Source organism: Myotis yumanensis, unplaced genomic scaffold, assembly GCF_028538775.1.
Source record: "Myotis yumanensis isolate MYYU_CA2020_CCGP unplaced genomic scaffold, mMyoYum1.0.hap1 SCAF_17, whole genome shotgun sequence".
In the NCBI taxonomy this organism is placed as follows: Eukaryota; Metazoa; Chordata; class Mammalia; order Chiroptera; family Vespertilionidae; genus Myotis; species Myotis yumanensis.
Genome location: NW_027223768.1, coordinates 42304980 through 42328958, shown reverse-complemented (window position 1 = coordinate 42328958; position 23979 = coordinate 42304980). Strand labels below are relative to the sequence as shown.

Genomic DNA, 23979 nt, shown 5'->3' with positions numbered 1-23979 from the left:
CCTCTCCAGCTTCTATTTTGGTCTTCCTTGTAAACAGATTAGCCCAGATGGATGGTATTCGTCCTCCAACCATGGCCTGTTGGGGTTAGAATAATCCGGAAATGTAGGGGCAGGGCTGTGTTCTTTCTCCAACGCCTCAGGCCAATCGGCACTAGTTGCACTGGCTGCTGCCCCCAGGTCCCAGGGAGGGTCTGCCCCCAGGTCCCAGGGAGGGTCTGCCCGCTCAGTGGCCGGCTCACTGTCCATCTATGGTCTGGAGGATCAGGGCTTTGCAGAGACAAGGCCACGGGGCCCGAGATTCTCTGGCCCGTTTCCTCTGCTGAGTCCTCTGGCCCTGAGTGTCTGTCAGACGTCCTGCTATCCCCCAGGTAGGGGGCGGCGGGGTCCCCAAGACTCATGGTCCAGGAGACGGTCGAGTCCCGACGCGGCCGACAGGGCTCTGGTGCCCCGATTTCCCCGGTGCAGGCCACGCAGGCTCCCCGAGTTGGTTCTGCTCCTGCACCCAAACCATGGACAAGCGACGGAGCCGTCTAATGCAGGGGCCGCGGTGGCCTGACCTCACTCCCTCAGTCACAGGAAGTGACACGTTTCATGCCACGGTACCTGCTGAGCACCCACGGCAGTGAGTCTGGCACGCACTCCGCGGGGACACGGTGGGCTCCCTGCCGCCAGTCATCACCGAGCGAAGCACGTGGCAGAGAATTCCTTCAAGCTGGTGGAGGAAGCACCACATGACGGAGGCGCCGCGGGGTCACCCCTCCCCAGCTTCTCCTGACCTGGCCCCGCTCTGCCCGCCGTGTCCCGGGCCTGGGAGGGAGGGCAGGCCCCACGGGACAGGGCGCTCGGCTCCGCCCCCAGCGCCACCTCCTTAGCACGTCACCGCGTGAACTGCTGGGCGTGGAAATCGGGAACTTGGGAGCCGGGCCTGTGTGATGGGAAGACAAGACGGGTCCCCATGTCCCCCAGACACTCGCGCTCCCCAGGACTTGGTGCCTGAGCCACTCGCTGGACCCGGGACACAGGGACCGAAGCGACAAAAATGGAGACCAGCCACTTGCCGTCGTCCGAGCCTCAGCGCGTCCTGGGAGAGGACACGGGCACACGGAGGAGTCGTGTTAAAGGCCCTTCACAGCGCCCGGGGCCTGTGCCTCTCAGAGGAGGGGAGAGCAGCCTGGACGGTGCGTCACAATTCCCCCGAGGAAGCCCTCCCCGCCCCAGCCCGGGGACGTCCGGTGCAGGATGTTTTCTGGTCCTTTGGGGTCAGGACAGGAGCAACATGGCTGCGGGGCGCTGGGGACCCCACGAAAGCCATATGGTCTGGGTTGCAAATGGGGGCCAGGGCGTGGGGACACTGTCTGGGCCTGTGTGGGGTGAGCATCGCCTGACAGGGCATAGGGACCACTGACGCGGCTTTAGGTCCGGACCATGGATCACAGCGAGGCCCAGATTCAGGCACGTCCTCTGCTTCTTGCTTAATTGCAGGTGTTTTTAAGCAGATGGGCCCCTTAATGGCCACTTAGGTTTTGGCGGGGAGGTCACAGCCGGGCTCCCGTCTGCTCCCGGTGGGAGGGGAGTGCCTGGGCCCTGGCAGCCTGAGGGGCGGAGACTGGGCTGGGGAGACAGACGGCCGGTGCTGCCTGGACCAGAGGGAGCCCAGGACACCTCCCGGGACGCGGCAGTGACTGTGAGCTGGCAGGGGCACCGCCGGCTCTGTCGTGACGAGGGCTGCTGTGGGCTCCTTGGGGCAGCGCCGGAGGGCAGGTGCTGGTGTGACTGCGTCGGGCGGCCGGAGCCCCAGGTCGCCTCTGCTGTCCTCTTCTCGAGTCACCGTGATTAGAGGGAAAACAGGGTTCTCCTCGGTCAGCGAGTCTACTGAGCGGTGGGCTCTGACCAGCCCCTGAATGATTGGACGGGCCCAGTGTCGAGAGTGGGACATACTATTTCCACGTCACGGAGGCAGACACGGAGGCAGCGGGTGAAGCCCTTGGACGTGGTGTGTCCGGCACCAGCCTCTCCCAATGGCGCTCCGCCCGGCGTGGCCCCGCTGGTCTCCAACCCACACCCTTGAGCCACATCTGCTCCTTTTCCATCAGAGGAAGGAGACATGTCCTCTTCTGTTTCTCTCGGAGACGAGGATGGAACAATGGCATCACCGTCAGCGTGAAGAAGCCCAGCTCCCGCTCCCTCCCCTCATCCCCTGCTTCTGGGGGCCCCAGCGGAGCAGTTTCAGGCAGGAGCGCAGGAGCGGCTGTGCGCGTCCTCGCTGCACAGGCCTTGGCGGGCCTCCCGCGAAGGTTCCAGGCAGGAGATGCGGGAGGCAGCCCGGGAGCGAAGACGGGCCGGCCTCGGCCTCCTCTTTCCCGATAGGTTGGAGGTAGGCCTTCCTCTGGCTTGAACCGGACACATGGTTCCAGCTGAATGGTCAGAGGTGGGCATGCAGGCAAATGGAGATACTCATTAAATCGGCGGCATTTTAACACTAAGGTTTCCTCCCCCTCTGTGCATGGGCCCCACGTGCAAACAGCGCCACGTGCTCCACGGCGAGAGGCGTGGTGCCTCTGAGAACTGGCAGGGGTGCTCTCGCTTCTTCCCGTTGGAAGCAGTGCTCAGGCCTCTGGACCGACGTGCTTCGCTGGCGGTGGAACCAGGACGTCGGGGACTGAGTGAGCCGCGGGGTCGGCGTCTGCACTTCAGCCGCCTGCCGCTCACATCCCGGCCGTGGAAACTGCTTGGTGTCTCACGTCTCTGAGCCTCCGTTTCCACCTGTCCCATGAGGACACGGCACATCCCAGGGTCAGTGTGAAGAGCCAGTACGATCATGTGTGATGTGCACGGTGGACCGAGTGCTGCTGACCCACCTGCGTCCTGAGAGCCCTGAGCTGCGGACCCACCAACGTTCTGTGGTGCTGGCCTGCGGGATGGCCCTCCCTGCCCAGTCCCCACCCTGTCCCGCTCCGTCTCTGCTCCACTTAAAGGTGGAGAAAACCTCCCTCCCAGCATGAGACTCCACCTTCAGGTGTCCGTTGGTGTCAGTCACCCGGTGTCCTCAAATGCCTCCCGTTCCTTCCTCTCCTGCCTGACCCTCGGCACTCCCGCCGTCCAGGTTTAACGCAGGCCCGTGCTCAGGAGGACAGGGGACGCTGCAGCTTCTCTTCGGCACCAGGACCCGATGCCCTCGTCCTGCTGAGCTCAAGTCCTTCGGAAAGGAGGGCGGTCACGTCTGCCCTGCAGCTGCGTCCCCAGGGTGGGCGGGAACCTGGGAGACGTGCTTCGTGTTCTTGGTTTGGGGCAGTTGGGGACTTCAGGTCCTTCTTAGTCCTGGGCCGTCCCTGGGCACAAACATTACACCGCGTGGATGCGAAAGGCCCTGACAGCAGTCCCATGTCTCCTTCCAGACGGGCAGGTGGGAAGGAAATACTCGGGTTGAGGCTGACGCACAGGTGCAGAAGCAGACACTGGGCTTACTTATCAGAGGAGTCTTTGAAGATGCTTTTATCATGAGCACAGTGTTGATTCATTTATTTAACTTTCATTGATCCATTCCCAACTCGTCGGAATGGTTGTCAGTATGCTACATCTACATATAATATAGTATAATATAATATAACCCTTTAAGATTATGTTTTAAGACTATATATCTATATATCTGTAATGACACAGAGCTAAAATCCAATGGTTCAATATTAAATAATTTGATTCAGGAATCAAATCTCTTATAATGTATAATCCCAATTTTATAAAAATTATAGCTGTGCCTAAAACAGATAAACCAAAATACTAACAGGGATTGTCTGGGCTTACTATTGGTTTTGTTTGCTTGTTTATTTTTTTCATTATACTTTGCTGTGCTTTCTAACTTTTCTACCATAAAAGGTATATTTGTTTAATTAGAAAATGTCATGTTAAAAAGGAGATGTAGAAAGGATTTTCAGAACTTTCTGAGTTAATGAAATGCAAAATATTTCAGGAATTTTTTTCACAAACTTCCCTCATTCTTCCTGTGGGAGATAAAATTGGCATTACAGATGGCTTAAAGATTAAACATAAAAATAGCAACATTTCCCCAGGAAAGCGCTGGTTGCTATACTGCTCATCTTGGAATGAGCAAGCCTTCAGGCGAGAGAGAGGAACCCGAGTCCCGTGGAAAATGTTTGACGTGTTTCACTGCATAAAGAGTTTCTTAAAAAATCTGTTTGGCAAGAAGAAATGCCTCAAGTAACGTTAAAAGTCAAACCACCAAGAAGAAAGCCTTTTGTAGCAGACGTGATGGCTAACTAATCGTCTTCACTTACAAAGAGGCCATCTCAGTCATTAGGAAAAGAGACCTCAGGAACATGGGCAAAGGGGTTTCTGCTTTTCCGGGAGCAGGCTGGTGCTGTAGACCCACCATCTCGTCCTGATAGGGCCCAGAAGGTAAAGGAGAGCTTACAACATGCCGGGGAACTGGGGGCAGGGTCCAGGGCGACCGGGATCCCCCGGTGAGCCGGGGCCTTGACCGTCGGGAAAGGGCGGCGAGGCGAGGGGACACTGCCCTGAGCGCAGCCGGGCAGGGAGGGTGGGGGAATGTTGATTCCAAGACGATGGAGTCAGCTGCCTGCCATGGGCACACAATGAAAGGCTGAGGGTAACTGATCACAGGCGTCAAGGCGATTATGAAAGACGGGGATCTTCTCCGCTACAGAAGGACCTGAGCAGCAGGCCAGGACTAGTTGTCAGGGTAGCAGAGGTGCAGAGGAAGTTGACTTCGAAGCTGAGCCGCTGTCGTGACAGCAACCCTTGAGGGAGCCGGTGAGCCTCGATGGCACGTGGCTTCCAAGAGATGCCTCCCCCTGCCCCTCCACTCGGTGTTCCACTCGCCGCCTGGTCACCTCTTGTCCTTCGCTCCTAGTGAGGACCTGGTCCCCTGTATCTTGCAGCCTTTCTGCAGTTTGAGGTTCACCCTCTACCGTGTCCGTCCGGGAGGTGGAGCTTAAGCCGGGCTCCACCGATCATTGGTGTGACAGCGGGCGAGTGAACACAGTTTATCTAAGGCCAAGTACAAGCAGACCCCTCTCACAATTCTCCGAAACCCGGAGAAACAGATGTGGAGGAGGTTAAAGAATGTCTGAGAAGTTGCTGGTCAGGGTACCAGCCCAGAGCCACCTGTACCCCAAACCCATTCCGTGGTCGGCCTCAGAGTCTCCGGGTGGAACATGCGAATAATCACGCTGCCTCGTGGACCGTGGGGAAGGCGCACGGTGCGTGGAGAGGTGCTTTGCACAGAGCGGGCCACGCGGACGCAGGAGCTGACATTTGTGGAGGGATATTAGGTGCCAGGCCCAGCCTGAGAGCATCAGCGCGTGTCATCCATGAGCGGGGACACTGACACCCATCGCAGAGCTCCGGGGATGGGCCCCAAGGCTGAGCCATGTCCTCGCGGCTCTGCGGCGTCCAGGGACAGACCCAGGCTGTCCTCAGGCCGCTGGTCTGGAAGCCGAGAGCCTGAGCTCCGGCCATCGCACCCACCTTCCACCCACGGGTGCTGCTCCTGATTCACTAAATTGTGGCCTGTGTTCGTTTCCTAGAGCTGCGGGGACAATCCAAGAGGCTCAAACAACCGACCTTTCCTGTCTCGGTCCTGGAGCTACAGACCCAGGTCAAGTGCTGGTCCCGTGTGAGGGGGAATCTCTCTGACCTCTCCCCCTCCCCCCCACACCCTGCCCCCCGCCGCTGGTGGTTTGCGGACAGTCTTTGGGGTTCCTTGGCTTGTAGAAGCATCACCCCAGTCTCTGCCTTCGTCTTCCCATGCTGTTGTCATAACTGGGTTAGGAGCCCATCCTAACTCATCACAACAGCAACAAGCTCTTTCCAAATGAGGTCACTTGCTGGTGTGCGGGGGAGGGGCTAGGACTTCAGTGCCTGGCGTGTGGGGCCACACTCAGTCCCGAGGGCCCATCAGCAGAACACTCTCTGGATACTCTTCTCTTCTTGCTGCTGAGCGAACCGATGCTGTGCAGGGGCTGCGGCGACAGTGCCCCCTCTTGGCACCTTCGGAACCATGGGGCTGGGAGGCGTCTGCACTGGGAGTTTCCCAACCAGGTGAGGGGCGGGGGCTGGGACAGCACCACCTCACCCATCAGGAGGCTGTGTACACAGTGCACGCTCTGGGGACAAATGTGATTGACGTGTTTCTAATCGCTTCTTTTTATTGCTGTTTGCTTTGGTCAGCACCGCTCTCAATTCAGTCCCCTCTTTAAGAGAAGGTTTGCCTTGTAGCAGGGCCCAGTGGAAGTCTGGAGACCGTGGACTTGAGCCAGATCCCCCTTCTCTGGGCTCAGTTTCCTCCTCCGGGGATCTTCCCGGGGTGGTACGTGCCCTTGGTCTTCCTAATCCAGCTACCCCTGCCCTGGCCCACATGTCACACCTGCCCCCAGCCTTCAGTCTGGCCTAATCAAGTTGTATACATTCTTATCTCCCACCTTGGACCCCACATGCACCTTAATTAGCGGCAAACTCCTCACTGGTCTGCAGGGGTCCTAGGTACGGGCTGGACTGAGGTCTGTCCTCACAGGAAGGGTCTGGCGTCAGGAGCAGGACAGACAGTCCCCATGGACACTGGCTCCTCAGGGGCGGGGTGGGGGGAGGGCAGAGAGATGGGCAAAGCAGACTCACTCTCCATGGACAGGGGTGAGGGGCGCAGAGAGGGAAGAAAATGTCAGGAAGCTGGGGGAGTCTTACTGCCCCAGCCCCTCCAACAGGAAGGATTTACCCAAGTTAACAAGCCCAGTTTCAGCAGAGCTGAGACCAGAACGGGACTTGGGAGCACTTGCCGCCAGGAGTTCCGCCCTCTCCAATGAGGAGCCAATGCCAAACGGTCCCACTGTCTCCACTGCAGACAACAGGCATCCAAGAGGCCACAACCCCACCGACAGGGCTCCCAGAGCCTTCTTATGACTGAAGATGCTTTCATCCCATTTCCCAGGGTGACTGAGGCCAAGGCTGAGAGATGGAGTCACCAGTCCACAGGCACAGAGCTTGGCGAACGCAGGGCTCAGGGCTCGCGTCTGTCTGCGGCTGAAGTCGGTTCTTCTATGACCTGAGCACTTCCTGAAGGATGCGGCCTGAAAGGTGGGCAGGCAGACGGTGAGGGCGGCCAGCACAGGCGCCCGTCCAGGGAGCTGCCAGGCCAGGTGACAATTCTCTTTGGAGTAACTGCAACTCACGCCCAGAAGGACGTCCTGCCTAAGGAGAAGCCGATGCTTTTCCAGGAAGAGGCAGTTACGTTCTGTCTCCTGGGGTCAGGGTCCTGGTGGCCCTTCCGTGCTCACACAGTGACCCAAACACAGGGTGTCCAAAGGAAAGCTGCCCTCTGCTCTCCTGGGTGGCAGCGAACTGGAAAACACAGTTCTCGGTGTGTCTGCCCTGAGTGGGCACAGCACGGGGAGGACCCCGTTGGAGGTACAACGAAGACAGTAATAAAATGACTGCCAGAGCCACTGGAATTCTTCTCCATTTGTTTCCTTGTGGGGGCTGTTGAAGACCGAATGGGAGGTGTACAGGTGCTGTTAGCTACTACTGAGCTCATCCCACAGCTTCGAGGGTCCTGGGCGAAGGGGTCCCCTGTACTTTGGAAAGCACCGTCAATAGGCTCTTAGGTGGCAGTGGGTGAGCCAGATGATCTCAACAGTGAGTGGGATGAATAAAGGGAAGAAAACAGTATTTTTCAGATGCACCTGCTCCAAGCTCTGTTTCTTGAGGTGGGGGTTGAACACATACAAACAGTGAGGGAGGAAGATCACATCAGGAAGACATGGACGTCTCTGCCAGGTCCGCTCAGCCTTTAGACGTACTTTCAGGTTTATGTGTGGTGCTCTGTGGTGCAGATCATGGTGTTAGGAACATCTGCCGCTATTTGGTGTTCTTCCTCCAGGTCTAGGACACACTGGATGACCCTCTGCCTATAAGTGACACCTTTCACAGCACTGTGTCTTCCTGCTGCCCAGGGAGCTTGGCTTTCACACCAAATGAATTCCTGGGAAAAGTCTTTGCTGGAGGGGGTGGGGGTGGGGAAATGGGGTGGAGTAGTGGAAGCTACACTGACACTCTCCCAGGACCAAACTGGAAATACAACTACAATACAGAAAAAAACACCCTGAAAAATCAACTGAAGACTAGCTGGGGAGAACCCTGATAACCAAAGACAGAAAGTGCAGACTGCATAGAGACTGGGAGGAAGTGCGAAGGTGCTAAAGGGCTGGCCGGGCTCCCACACAGAGCAGCTGAAGGTCTGCATGGATATCCTAACTGTGGGGGGTTCCCACTGAGAACTCTGGGGTCTAACCTCCAAGCTGGGCCCCCAAGCAGAGAGCACCAGAATGGAGAAGGGTGCCTACACAACATCTGGCTGTGTTAGGCACCAGGGTTGCTGTCTGCCAGCCAGAGATGGCTGGATATGCAGGTACCCTCTTAAAAGGCCAACACAAAATTTCATGTGCAGCTACTCGCCTTGGGTTCTGGCAGAGGGCAGGCAGAGTGAACTGCAGCTGTGTGAGGAGAGTCCAGGGTTGGTAGCTCTGGGGTTGGAGCTTAGAAGGCAGCCACCCCAGTTTCCTGTGCTGAGTCATTCCCTCATGCTGTGGAGGACATCTTTCTCCACAGACCTTTGCTCTCCAGGTGGTTTTAGACTGGGGGAAGGCAGTTGCCCCACACTAATGAAAGATCTCTCACCCCACCCTGTGGTTGATAGCCTGATGCTAATCAAGCCTGAATACAATCATACTGCAGGCAGAGGTGGATCTCTGGGAGCTTTGAGTCTTTGCCTGATCTCCTTCTGGGCAGGTTCTGGAAAAGCAGACCCTGGTGCACATTTTGGTCCTTTCCCAAGGCACCCAGCCCCAGCAGAGGGAGCCACAGCTGTGGATTGCTGATAGCTCCAAACAGAGTACTCAGGGTCAGTCAGAAATAGCATCTGACATTATCCTGCACTAGAGATTGGGAGTCATAGCAGATCTACCTAATACATAGGCACAAACCCAAACAGGCAGCCAAAATAGGGAGACAAAAAAACAAAACAAAATACACACACACACACACACACACACACACAATCCCCACTTGAAAGAACAAGAGAATTCTTCAGAAGAAGAGCTAAGCAAAATGGAGATACGAAATTTGTCAGATATAGAGTTCAGATTAATGATGGCAAAGATGCTCAACAGCATGAGAAAAGATAGAGTAATTATGAAAAAAAAAATCCAGAAATAAAGAATGGCATAGCACTAATAAAGAACACATTGGAAGGAATACACAGCAGATTAGGGGAAGCCAAGGATCAGTGAATTAGAAGACAGGTTAGAGAAAATCACTCAATCAGAGAACCAAAAAATAAAAACAATTTTAAAAAAGGACAGCTTACGGGAGCTATGGGACAATGTGAAATGTAATAATATTCACATAATAAGAGTGCCAGAAGGAGAAAAAAGTGAGCAAGGGATAGAGAATGTTTTTGAGGAAATAATGACAGCATACTTGCCTAATCTGGTGAAGGAAAAAGTCACACAAGTCTAGGAAGCACAGAGATTCCCAAGCAAGAAAAACCCAAACAGGCCCATGACAAGACACATCATAATTAAAATGCCCAAAATTAAAGACAAAGAGAGAACCTTAAAAGCAGCAAGAGCAAAGCAATTTGTTACCTACAAAGGAGCTCCCATAAGGCTGTCAGCTGATTTCTCATCAGTAACTCTACAGGCCAGAAGGAAATGGCATGAAGTATTCAAGGTAATGAAAAGCAAGGATCTGAAACCAAGATTACCATATCCAGAAAGGCTACTATTCAAAAATAGATGGTGAAATAAAGAGCTTCCCAGACAAAAAAAAAAAAAAAAAGACGCCTAAAGGAGTTCATCACCACCAAACCAGCACTGCAAGAAATGCTAAAGGAACTGCTGTAATGAGAAGAAATAGAGAGAGAAACATAGGCATACAGAATTAAAATAGCAATAAATAAGTACCTATCAATAATAACCTTAAATGTAAATGGATTAAATGCTCCAATAGAAAGGCATAGGGTAGCTGAATGGATACAAAAACATGACCCAATTATATACTGTCTAAAGAGACCCACTCAGAACAAAAGACTCACACAGGATGAGAGTGAGGGATGGAGATTTTTTTCCATGCAAATGGAAAAGAAAAAAAAGCTAGGCTAGCAATACTCATATTAAAAAAAATAGACTTCAAAATGAAGGCCATCACAAGAGATAACAAAGGTCACTACATATTACTAAAGGGATTGATCCAACAAGAGGATATAACCCTGGTAAACACCTATGCACCCAATATAGAAGCACCTAAATATACAAAAAACAACAACAAAAACACAAGACTTTTAGAGGACTTTAGGGAGAGATCAACAGCAATACAGTCATACTATAAACACCCCACTGACTTCACTGGATAGATCTTCCAGACAAAAAATCAACAAGGCAACAATGTCTATAAATGACACACTGGATCAGATAGATTTAATTGACATTTATAGAACATTTCACCACAAAACTGCAGAATATACATTCTTCTCAAGTGCACACTGGTCATCCTCAAAAATAAACCACATTTTAGGACACAAAAGAAGTATCTACAAGTTCAAGAATATTGAAATCATACCAAGCATTTTCTAAGATGACAATAAAATGAAATTAGAAATCAACTACAGTAAAAACACTCAAAAACATTCAAACATATGGAGTCTAAATAGCATGTTATTAAACAATGACTGGGTTACCAATGAGATCAAGAAAGGTATAAAAAACTTCTAGGAAACAAATGAAAATGAACACAAAATGACCCCACATTTCTAGGACACAGCAAAAGCAGTCCTGAGAGGGAAATTCATAGCACTACAGGCCTACTTCAAAAGACAAGAAAAATTGCCCTAGTCGGGTTGGCTCAGTGGATAGAGCGTTGGCCTGTGGAATAAAGCATCACAGGTTCAATTACAGTTAAGGGTATGCACCTTGGTTGCAGGCTCCTCCCTGGCCCAGGCCCTGATCAGGGTGTGTGTAGGAGGCAACCAGCCGATGTGTTTCTCACACGATGTTTCTCTCTGTCTTTCCCTCTCTCTTCCACTCTCTCTAGAACAGTGGTTCTCAATCTTCCTAATGCTGCGACCCTTTAATACAGTTCCTCATGTTGTGGTGACCCCCAATTTCATTGTTACAAATTGAACATAATTAAAGCATAGTGATTAATCACAAAAACAATATGTAATTATATATGTGTTTTCCGATGGGTTGAGGCGACCCCTGTGAAAAGGTCGTTCGACCCCCAAAGGGGTCACGACCCACAGGTTGAGAACCGCTGCTCTAAAAGATCAATGGGAAAATATCCTTAGGTGAGGATTAACAATATCAACAACAAAAACACACAAGAAAAATTAATAATAAACTATTTTACCCTACAACATAAAGAATTAGAAAAATAACAACAAGAAAAGCCAAGAATAAGTAGAAGGAAGGAAATAATAAAGATTAGACCAGAAATAAATGACATAGAGACAAAAAAAGAATACAAAAATCAATGAAACAAAGAGCTGGGTTTTGAAAAGATAAACAAGATGGATAAACTGTAGCCAGACTTATCAAGAAACAAAGAGAGAGAACCCAAATAAAATCAGAAAGGAAAGTGGTGAAGTAACAGCTGACACAACAGAAATACAAAGGATTGTAAGAAAATACTATGAACAACTTTATGCCAACAAGCTGGACGAAGTGGATGAAATGGACACATTCCTAGAAAAACACAATCTCCCCAAACTGAACCACGAAGAATTAGAAAACCTGAGTATGCCAATAACAATCGAGGAACTAGAAGCAGTAGTAAAAAAAAAAACTCCCAGAAAGCAAAGGGCCTGGTATAGATGGCTTCACAGGGGAGTTTTATCAAACATTCAAAGAAGAACTAACACTTATACTCCTCAAACTGTTCCAAAAAAGCCAAGAGGAAGGAACACTTCCAAGCTCTTCTTATGAAGCCCACATTATCTTAATTCCAAAACCAGGTAAACACACTACAAAGAAAGAGCTTGTAGGGATATTATAGGCCAATATCCCTGAAGAACATAGATGCTAAAATCCTCAACAAAATATTAGCAAATTGGATCCAGCATTACATTAGAAAGATCATACACCAGGAGGACCAAGTGGGATTTATTATGGGGATGCAAGGCTGGTACAATATCACGTCAATAAATGTGATACATCACATAAACAAATTGAAATACAAAAATCACATGATCATATCAACAGAGGCAGAAAAAGCATTCGACAAAATCCAGCACCCTTATTTGATAAAAACTCTCAGCAAAGTGGGAATAGAGGGTTCATATCAACATAATAAAGGCCACACATGACAAACCTGCAGCGAACATCATGCTCAATGGGCAAAAACTAAAACCATTTCCCCTAAGAACAGGAGCAAGAAAGGGATGACTGCTTTCACACTCTTATTCAACATAGTACTGGAAGTCCCAGTCACAGCGATCAAACAGGAGAAAGAAATAAAAGGCATTCAAATTAGAAAGGAGGAAGTAAAACTTATTATTCACAGATGACATGACATTGTACATAGAAAATCCTAAAGGCTCCACCAAAATAAATAATATAGATTTAATAATGAATTCAGCAATATAGCAGGATACAAAACTAACATCCAGATATCAATGGCATTTTTATACACCAATAATGAATTCTCAGGAGAGAAACTAAACAATCCCATTTACCATTGCAACAAAAAATTAAGATACTTAGGAATAAACTTAACCAAGGAGGCAAAAGACTTGTACTCAGAAAACTACAGGATGTTAAAAAAAAAAGAGATAGAGGAAGATATAAAGAAGTGGAAGAATATGCCATGTTCATGGATTAGTAGAATCAACATCATTAAAATGTCTATACTACCCAAAGCAATCTACAGATTCAATGCATTCCCTATTAAAATACCAACAGCATATTTCACAGATCTAGAACAAATACTCCAAAAATTCATATGGAACCAAAAAAGACCCCAAATAGCTGCAGCAATCTTGAGAAAAAAGAACAAAGTTGGAGGGATCACAATACCAGATATCAACTTATACTACAAAGCCAATGTAATTGAAACAGGCTGGTACTGATACTGGCACAAAGACAGGAATAAAGATCAATGGACCAGAACAGAGACCCCAGAAATTGACCCAAGCCATTACTATCAATTAATATTTGACAAATCAGACAAGAACATAAAATGGAATCAAGACAGTCTCTTTAATAAATTGTGTTGGGAAAATTGGATGGATACATGCAAAAAAATAAAACTAGATCACCTATTTACAGCATACACAAGAATAAACTCAAAATGGATAAAAGATTTAAATGTAAGTCAAGAAAACATAAAAACCCTAGAAGAAACCATAGGCAGCAAAATATCAGACATCTCTCATAGCAATATATTTACGAATACATCTCATAGGGCAAAGGAAACTAAGGAGAAAATAAATAAATGGGACTACATCAAAATAAAAAGCTTCTGCACAGCAAAAGAAACCATCAACAAAATGAAAAGGGGGCCCACTGTATGGGAGAACCTACTTGCCAATGATACATCTGATAAAGTGTTAATATCCAAAATATATAAGAAACTCTTACAACTTAACAAAAGGTAGACAAACAATCCAATTAATAAATGGGCAAAGGTCCTAAATAGACACTTCTCCAAAGAAGACATACAGATGGCCAGAGACATCTATACTAATAAAAGGGTAATATGCTAATTAGACCAGATAGACTGGACATCTTCCGGTTGCCCCGTCCTCCTTCCAGACAAAGCCAAGGTGGCAGGGGCTGAGGCAGAGGCAGTTATGGGTGATCAGGCCAGCAGGGGAGCAGTTAGGGGTGATCAGGCTGGCAGGGGAGGGCAGTTAGGGACAATCAGGCTGGCAGGCAGAGGGGTTAGGGGTGATCAGGTAGGCAGGCAGGGATGGTTAGGGGTGATCAGGTCGGCAGGCAGAGGGGTTAGGGGTGATTAGGCAGACAGGCAGGTAAGCAGTTAGGTGCCAGCGGTCTCGGATTGCGAGAGGTATGTCTGACTGCTGGTTTAGGCCCATTCCATGAAGGGTCCCGGATTGGAGAGGGTGCAGGCCAGGCTGAGGGACCACTCCCCCTGTTCACAAATTTTGTGTACTAGGCCTCTAGTCTATCTATATAAAAACCTATGCGACCAGATGACTGGACGATCAGATGACTGGATGATCGGCCAGTAGCTATGACGCACACTGACCCAGACAGGAGGGTGGAGGGAGCCCGATTCCTCATGGAATCAGCTGTTGGTTAGCTTACTGCTGGGGCCCTGACAGCCCGAATTTGCTTCACCTGCACCCTGGACCCAGACAGGAGGGAGGAGGGAATATGCCTGAAGACCAACTATTGGCACAACATACCTCTGAAGTCGAAAGAAGCTGGCGTCATTGACAGAATATGTCTGAAGAATAGTCATCAACAAGTACTACCAATACTGGTGGGAACTGCCTTCACAGCAAAAATAAAGTAAGTGAGGATGCAATTATCAAACATAGCTGTGGTGGAATGACTGTTAATGTCAATTTTGCCTATCACTAAACTTCTCTGATGAAAAACCACCTGATGGAAAATTTACTCGATGTTGTAGCAAAGGTAAAGTTTGTCCAAATGATATACATTTTCCAGATTACCCAGCATATTTTAAAAAATTAATGATAAACAAAGATTCTGACAGTAAAAATTCCATGAAAAATATTCATTCCTTAAATAGGTCTTTTGCTTTTGCATCAATGGGTGCAAATATTGCATCACCGTCAGGATATGGGCCATGCTGTTTTAGAATACACAGACAAGTTTATCACCGTACTGGAACTTTACATCCTTCGGATGGTGTTTCTCAGAAGTTTGCTCAACTCTATATTTTAGATACAGCTGAAGCGATGAGTAAAAGATTAGCTATGCCAGAAAACCAAGGTTGTTCAGGAAGACTCATGATCAACATCAACAACCTTATGCATGAAATAAATGAATTAACAAAATCATACTAGAAGCCCAGTGCATGAAATTTGTGCACAGGGGTGGGGGGGGGGTGTCTCTCAGCCCGGCCTGTATCCTCTCGCAATCCAGGACCCCTTGGGGGATGTCTGACTGCCAGTTTAGGCCTGACCAGCAGTTGGATATCCCTCTCAAAATCTGGGACCGCTGGCTCCTAACTGCTTGCCTGCCTGCCTGCCTGATCACCCCTAACACCTCTGCCTGCCTGCTGATCACCCCAACCCCTCTGCCTGCCTGCTGAATCACCCCTAACTGCTCACCTGCCTACCTGATCTCCCCTAACCACTCACCTGCCTGCCTGATCACCCCTAACTACTCACCTGCCTGCCTGATTGCCCCGAACACTCTCTTTCTCAACCCCCACCGTGGTGACTTCACCTGGAAGGATGTCTGGAATGACGTCCAGAAGGTCGTTCAGCTGTCTGGTCTAATTAGCATATTACACTTTTATTATTATAGACAAGATGCTACATGAGGTAGAAAAGGAAGCCCAATCTGAAGCAATAGTGAAAGATATTGCTCCCATGGAAGTGACAATGTGATTAAATATGATCATAATAGTGACCCAGGTAGATATAATTCTCCCCATGTAACCGAGGTTGCCGTCATGTTCAGAAACGAAGATGGAGAATCTCCTTTGAAAGGGATTTGCTCATTCATTGTAAACCAGATCCCAATAATCCAAATGCCACTAAAATGAAACAATCAGTATCCTGTTTCCTACATTAGATGCAATGACATATCCTATTCTTTTTCCACATGCTGAAAAAGGCTGGGGACCAGATATTGCATTAAGACTCAGAGACAACAGTGTAATCCACAATAACACTAGACAAAATGTAAGGACACAAGTCACACAAATGCAGTATTATGAATTTAATCTCTCCGTCCGGGACACGTTCAATCCTATTTTAAATGCAGGAAAATTAACTCAACAGTATATTGTCAATTCATATTAAAAAATGGAAGCCAATCGGACAAATTTCATCAAAGCAATCCAATCTAAGTTGAAAGTTGAAAAATATAGTGGGTTGATGGATTATTTCACATCTAGATCTGAAAATGACAATGTGCCGATTGGTAAAATGATAACACTTCCGTCGTCTTTTGAGGGTAGTCCCAGAAATATGCAGCAGTGATATCAGGATGCTATGGCAATTGTAACGAAGTATGGCAAGCCCGATTTGTTCATAACCATGATGTGCAACCCAAAATGGGCAGATATTGGAAACAATTTACAATGCTGGCAAAATAGTTGAAAACAGACCTGACTTGGTAGCCAGGGTTTTTAACATTAAGCTGAATGCTCTTTTAAATGATATATGTAAATTGGATTTATTTGGCAAAGTAATAGCTAAAATTCATGTCATCGAATTTTAGAAACACGGACTGCCTCATGCTCAGATACTATTGATATTAGATAGTGAGTCCAAATTACGAACGGAAAATGACATTGACCATATAGTTAAGGCAGAAATTCCAGATGAAGACCAGTGTCCTCGACTTCTTTAAATTGTAAAATCAAATATGGTACATGGACCATGTGGAATGCAAAATCCAAATAGTCCATGCATGGAAAATGGAAAATGTTCAAAGGGATATCTGAAAGAATTTCAAATGCGACCACTGGAAATATTGATGGATATCCCAAATACAAATGAAGATCTGATACCGCCATCTCTATGGGAAATAAAGTTGTCGATAACACTTGGATTGTCCCTTATAACCCATATTTGTGCCTTAAATGCAACTGTCATATAAACGTTGAAGTCTGCGCATTGATTAAGTGTCAAATATTTATTTAAATACATCTATAAAGGGCATGATTGTGCAAATATTCAAATTTTTGAAAAAAATATTATCAATCATGACGAAGTACAGGACTTCATTGACTCCAGGTATGTGAGTGCTCCTGAGGCTGTTTGGAGACTTTCTGCAATGCGAATGCATGACCAATCTCATGCAATCACAAGATTAGCTATTCATTTGCCAAATGATCAGAATTTGTATTTTCATACCGATGGTTTTGCTGAAGTTATAGATAGGGCTAGAAAGCATAACTCAACTTTGATGGCTTGGTTTTTATTGAATAGAGATTCTGACGTGCATAATTATTATTATTGGGAGATTCCACAACATTATGTGTTTAATAATTCTTCGTGGAGAAAACGCCAAAAGGGTGGGAATGAAGTATTAGGTAGACTGTTCACTGTGAGCTTTAGAGAACCAGAACAATATTACCTTAGACTTCTGCATCTGCATGTAAAAGGTGCGGTAAGTTTTGCGGATCTGCGAACTGCAGGAGGTGTAATTTATGATACATTTTGTGAAGCTGCTAAACATCGAGGATCATTAATCAACGACACTATCTGGAAAGATACGATTAACAATGTGATCATCCTTAATATGTCCAAATAACTATGGCAACTTTTTGCATATATATATGTGTTTGGATATCTTTCTGATGTAGACAAATTATGGGATGAGAATAAATCTCATTTTATTGAAGATTTTTGTTGGAAATTACACCGAAGAGAAGGTGCCTGTGTGAACTGTGAAACACATGCCCTTAACGAAATTCAAGAAGTATTCACATTGCATGGAATGAAACGTTCGCATTTCAAACTTCTGGACTATCCTTTATTAATGAATACAAATACATGTGATGAATCATACGAGTGACAACAGGCAGAAATTTTGATAAATTCTCTGAATGATGAACAGTTGGCAGCCTTTCAGACTATAACTTCCGCCATCGAAGATCAAACTGTACACCCCAAATGCTTTTGCTTGGATGGTCCAGACGGTAGTGGAAAAGCATATCTTTATGCAGTTTTAATACATTATATTAGAGGTCATGGTGGTACTGTTTTACCCACAGTGTCTACAGGAATTCCTGCAGATTTACTTCTCAGTGGAAGAACATTTCATTCCCAATATAAATTAACAATTCCATTAAATGAAACTTCAATTTCTAGACTCAATATAAACAGTGAAGTTGCTAAAACTATTAAAAAGGCCCAACTTCTCACCTTGACCGGTTTGGCTCAGTGGATAGAGCGTCGGCCTGCAGACTGAGGGGTCCTGGGTTCGATTCCGGTCAAGGGCATGTACCTTGGTTGCGGGCACATCCCCAGTGGGAGGTATGCAGGAGGCAGCTGATCGATGCTTCTCTCTCATCGATGTTTCTAACTCTCTATCCTTCTCCCTTCCTCTCTGTAAAAAATCAATAAAATATATTAAAAATAAAAATAAAAAGGCCCAACTTCTCATTATTGATGAATGCACCATGGCATCCAGTCATGCTATAAACACCATAGACAGATTACTAAGAGAAATTTTGAATTTGGATGTTGCATTTGGTGGGAAAGTTCTCCTTCTCGGAGGGGATTTTCGACAATGTCTCAGTATTGTGCCACATGCTATGCGATCAGCCATAGTACAAGCCAGTTTAAAGTACTGCAATGTTTGGGGATGTTTCAGAAAGTTGTCTCTTACAGCAAATATGAGATCATAGGATTCTGCTTATAGTGAGTGGTTAGTAAAATTTGGAGATGGCAAACTTGATAGCAGTTTTCATCTAGGAATGGATATTATTGAAATCCCCTGTGAAATGATTTGTAATGGGTCTATTATTGAAGCTACCTTTGGAAATAGTATATCTATAGATAATATTAAAAATATGTCTAAACGTGCGATTCTTTGTTCAAAAAATGAACATATTCATAAATTAAATGAAGAGAGTTCTACGGAGTTGGGAGACGCTGCCATGTGGGGCCGGGGTGGGGGCGAGTGCAGATTCTGGGCACTGACATCCCCGTCCTGTTCCCACAGAAGCCAATCCTGCTGCAGGGCCATGAGCGGTCCATTACGCAGATTAAGTACAACCGCGAGGGCAACCTCCTCTTCACAGTGGCCAAGGACCCTATTGTCAATGTGTGGTACCCTGTGAATGGGGAGAGGCTGGGCACCTACATGGGCCATACTGGAGCTGTGTGGTGTGTAGACGCTGACTGGGACACCAAGCATGTCCTCACCGGCTCAGCTGACAATAGCTGTTGTCTCTGAGACTGTGAAACAGGGAAGCAGCTGGCTCTACTCAAGACCAATTCAGCTGTCCGGACCTGTGGCTTTGACTTTGGAAGCAATATCATCATGTTCTCCACGGACAAGCAGATGGGCTGCCAGTGCTTTGTGAGCTTCTTTGACCTGCGGGATCTGAGCCAGATTGACAGCAATGAGCCCTACATGAAGATCCCTTGCAATGACTCCAAGATCACCAGTGCCATTTGGGGACCCCTAGAGGAGTGCATCATTGTGGGCCATGAGAGTGGAGAGCTCAACCAGTATAGTGCCAAGACAGAGTTCGCCAGTCTGGGCTATAGGAGCTGCGGGTGCAGGTGCGGGTGTGGGTGCTGCGGAGGCAATTTTGGACAGGAACCAAGATGGCAGCATAAGGTACAGACCTGTGCATGCTGCCTCCCACAACAACATTGAAAATACCAGCTATAAGACAAAACAGCTATCATTCAGAACCATGGGAAAGCTGGCCCAGTGGAAGTTCTACAACTGGAAGGAAAGAAAGAAGAGCATTGAGACTGAGTAGGCGCCAAGAACAGAGGTATGGAGTCGCACGCCAGGCAGGCTGCAACTGGATGCGCGGTTTTTTTCAATTGAAAGGGGTTACCAACTCTCAAATCCAATGAGCTTGTTTGGGGCGGGATTCTGAGGTCCCAGACCCCTACGGGGAGAGGTGGGACGGCCTTGCAGTGGGTCGGAAAGCGAGAGTGGCTTTCTTGCGGAGCTGCTTGCCGGCACTCGGGGACATGGAGAGGCAAGGAGTCGAGGAGATGCCATTGCTGTTTGCTCCGCCCTGGTGATTCCCTGAGACCCCACCCTACTCATTTTACATCACTGCCCAAGCTGTGCCAGTGGCACAAAAGGAACCACATGCGCTTTTGCAGCTTAACCCAACAAACTGCAGATTTCAACTCCTCGCACCCATAAGGGACACACTCTAGAAGCAGAATCAGGTTCAGAGGAACCCGGAACTGGACCTGGCTGGGCCAGCAACATGGAACCGCTGTACCAGCAAACGCACAAACAGGTCCACCAGATCCAGTCTCACATGGGATGCCAGGAGACGGCAGACAAGCAGTCTGTGCACTTAGTAGAAAACAAAATCTAAGCAAGCATACCAGCAATTCATCCAGCAAGAATGCCTGGAGATTTTGTCCAGCAAGGAGCCGCCCAACAAAAGACAGAATGCCAAACTTTGTGTTGCTGAGACGGCCCCCGTAAGGCTGTGACGGCCCCCGTGAGGCTGAGACGGCCCCTGTGAGGCTGTGACGGCCCCCATGAGGCTGTGACGGCCCCTGTGAGGCTGGGATGGTCCCGGTGAGGCTGCGCCGGCCCCAGTGAGGTTGAGATGGCCCCTGTGAGGCTGGGACGGCCCCTGGGAAGCCAAGAAAGATACCACATGATCTCACTCATTTATGGATAATAAAGATCACTATAAACTGATGAACAAAAATAGATACAAAGGCAGAGCACCATTGAACAGACTGTCAAACTACAGTGGGAAGCCTAGGGAGGGTTGGGAGAGGTAAGAGATCAACCAAAAGACTTGTATGCATGCATATAAGAATAACCAATGGACACAAGACACTGGCGGGTAGAGGAGGCCGGGGGAATGTCAAGGGGGGGCAAAGGGAGACATGTGTAATACTCTTTGTAATACTTTAAGACATAAAACAAAAAAAATAAATTAAATGAAGAAATTTTGGATATACTCGATGGAGATTTTCACACATATTTGAGTGATGATTCCATCGGTTCAATGGATGATGCCAAAAAGGAAAATTTTACCATCGAATTTCTTAATAATATTACTCCTTTGGGAATGCCGTGTCATAAATTAAAATTGAAAGTGGTGCAATCATCATGCTACTGAGAAATCTTAATAATAAATGGGTCTTTGTAATGGTACCAGATTTATTATCAAAAGATTGTGACCTAACATAACCAAAGCTGAAGTATTCACAGGATCTGCAGAAGGAGAGGTTGTTCTGATTCCAAGAATTGATTTGTCCCCATCTGACACTGGCCTCCCATTTAAATTAATTTGAAGACAGTTTCCTATGATTCCAGCACTTGCGATGACTATTAATAAATCACAAGGACAAACTCTATACAGAGTAGGAATATTCCTACCTGAACCTGTTTTCAGACATGGTCAGTTATATGTTGCTTTCTCTTGAGTTCGAAGAGCGTGTGATGTTAAAGTTAAAGTTGTAAATGCTTCATCACAAGGGAAATTAGTCAAGCACTCTGAAAGTGTTTTCACTCTTAATGTGGTGTACAGGGAGATGTTAGAATAAGTTTAATCACTTTATCAGTCATTGTTTGTATCAATGTTGTTTTTATATCATGTTTTTGTTGCTTTTATATCATGTCTTTGTTGTTATGTCATGTTGTTATTATTTATTTATTGATAAATTTATATATTATTTTCATATACATTTTACTAATTTTTTCATCTCTGACACTTCTATTATAGAGAAAGGGCAAATAGCAATATTAAAATATTTCTTCTAATTAATTCCCTTTCAATGTGCATGAAGCTGTGCACCAGGCCACTAGTCTTTTATATACTAGTATATAAAAGCCTAAGCAATCAGACGACTGAACGACCGGTTGCTATGACACGCACTGACCACCAAGGGGCAGACACTCAATGCAGGAGCTGCCCCCTGGTGGTCAGTGTGCTCCCACAGCAGGAGCACTGCCTGATGGGCACCAGACGCCAGGCTTATAGCTGGCAAGTGCAGCTGTGGCGGCGTGAGCCTCTCCTGCCTCTGCGGCAGCCCTACTGAGCAGTGGCCAGGATGAGTGGGAGCGGTGTGGCACCCGGCCTGGGCTCGGGCTCCTCCCTGGCTGCCTGCTGCTTTGTGCACTACTGCATCCCTCGGGGGCTGTTGGACTGCCGGTTTCAGCCTGATAGCCACAGACATCCCCCGAGGAGTCCTGGATTGCAAGAGGGTGCAGGCCAGGCTGAGGGACCCCACTGGTGCACAAATTTGTGCACCAGGCCTCTAGTATGAAATAATGCTCAAAGTCACTGATCATCAAAGAGATACAAATTAAAACGACAATGAGGTATCACCTTACATCTGTGAGAATGGCTAGCATCAACACATGACAGGTGCTGGCGAGGATGTGGAGAAAAGGGAGCCCTCGTGTACTGCTGGTGGGAATGCAGACTGGTGCAGCCACTGTGGAAGACGGTATGGAGTTCCCTCAAAAAAAATTAAATATGGAACTGCCATTTGACCCAGTGATCCCACTTCTAGGAATATATCCTAAGAAACCCAAAGCACCAATCAGAAAGGATATATGCACCCCTATGTTCATAGCAGCACAGTTTACAATAGCTAAGATCTGGAAACAGCCCAAGTGCCCATCAGTAGACGAGTGGACAAAAAAGCTGTGGTACATTTATACCAGGGAATACTATGCAGCAGTAAAAGAGAAGGATCTCTTACCCTTTGGGACAGCACGGAGGGACCTGGAGAGTATTATGCTAAGAGAAATAAGCCAGTCAGAGAAAGACAGGTATCACATGATCTCACTCATATATGGAATCTAATAAACTGAACAAAATAAATCCAGATACATAGAAGCATGGAACAGGCTGAGGAAGCTTAGAGGGAAGGCAGGGGAGCGTGGGTAGGTGGGAAGAGATCAACCAAAGAACTTGTATGCATATATGCATAACCCATGAATATAGACAATAGGGTGGTGAAGGCCTGAGGTAGGGGGTGAGGGTGGGCTAGAAGTGATAGGAGCAGAAATAGAATGTTGGGGACTAGCTATAATTGTAAGAAATATGAATCATGCTCTGTTAACCGTGATTGTTTTGTTCTGATTAAAGAAGGCACATTCGGACATGGCTGGGAGTTGCAGTGGGACCTGGGAGCTCACCTGGAAATGCGGCCCACCCTCCCCATCCAGGAGCTGCCTGTTATGGAAAGATGACCAACCTTGTTGCAGAAACCAGGGCCACCAGCCCTTTGAAGACACCCAGCCCTTTGCATACCTGCAGGCCTTTGCAAATCTCCAGCCTGCTCTTGGCATACCCTTTTGTTTACTTCCCCTGTAATCTTTGTCCTTGGACCCCGTATAGGCAGCTGGCTTACGGGGGCAGAGCAGATGTTTGTGGACGGCCTGCTGCTCTCCACGCTGCCGGCAGTACTGGAACACACGCTCATATGATTCCACCCTGTTCTGCTGAATTGGCTCACGTAGTGACAGGCAGCGCGGACGCATTGATTGTCCGGTTACAGAAGGGGTCCATGGAGGAAAAAATGGGACATACCCAATACTTTCAACAATGAAGGTTTAACTTTTAAAAAAGTCTCTGTCACTTGCAGTGTGACGTTGCTTCTGAGTTCAGGCACGGACAGAAGGATCCCTGCTGGACCATGACCATCTTCCTGACCCCACGTGACCTCCAGCCCAGGCTGCCCTTTTCCTGTGACTTTTCTGATCTTTGCCTCTGAATCTCCCATACACAATCGTCTCCTTCTGGTATTCTTGGAACTTTTATTGTCCTTTTTGAGAAAAGAAAGCTCCCCTAAGCCATTGTTCTTACAATTCATCTGAAGTAGGCGGAGTTTGATTGAAAATAGCCATCAGGATTTGGGTTCCCGGAGTGGATGGACCAGACCCACAGTACCTTTCAGAACAAGGTGAGAACGAGGCTCCTCCTACCCGCAGGTGGCCCAGGTCACAGATGCGCTGCATCACCTTGGAGGACCCCCTACCCCTGGCATCAGGGCCCCGCCGCCCAGTGGGCCATTCTCACCTGGCGAGGTCTCAGAACTAAGTG

General features: G+C 47.7%; 1 pseudogene; it reads left to right on the top strand.

Annotated features, from left to right (window-relative positions):
- The first annotated feature begins 1039 nt into the window (after positions 1-1039).
- Positions 1040-23363, top strand: LOC138995497 (eukaryotic translation initiation factor 3 subunit I-like; annotated as a pseudogene).
- Positions 23364-23979: the final 616 nt, after the last annotated feature.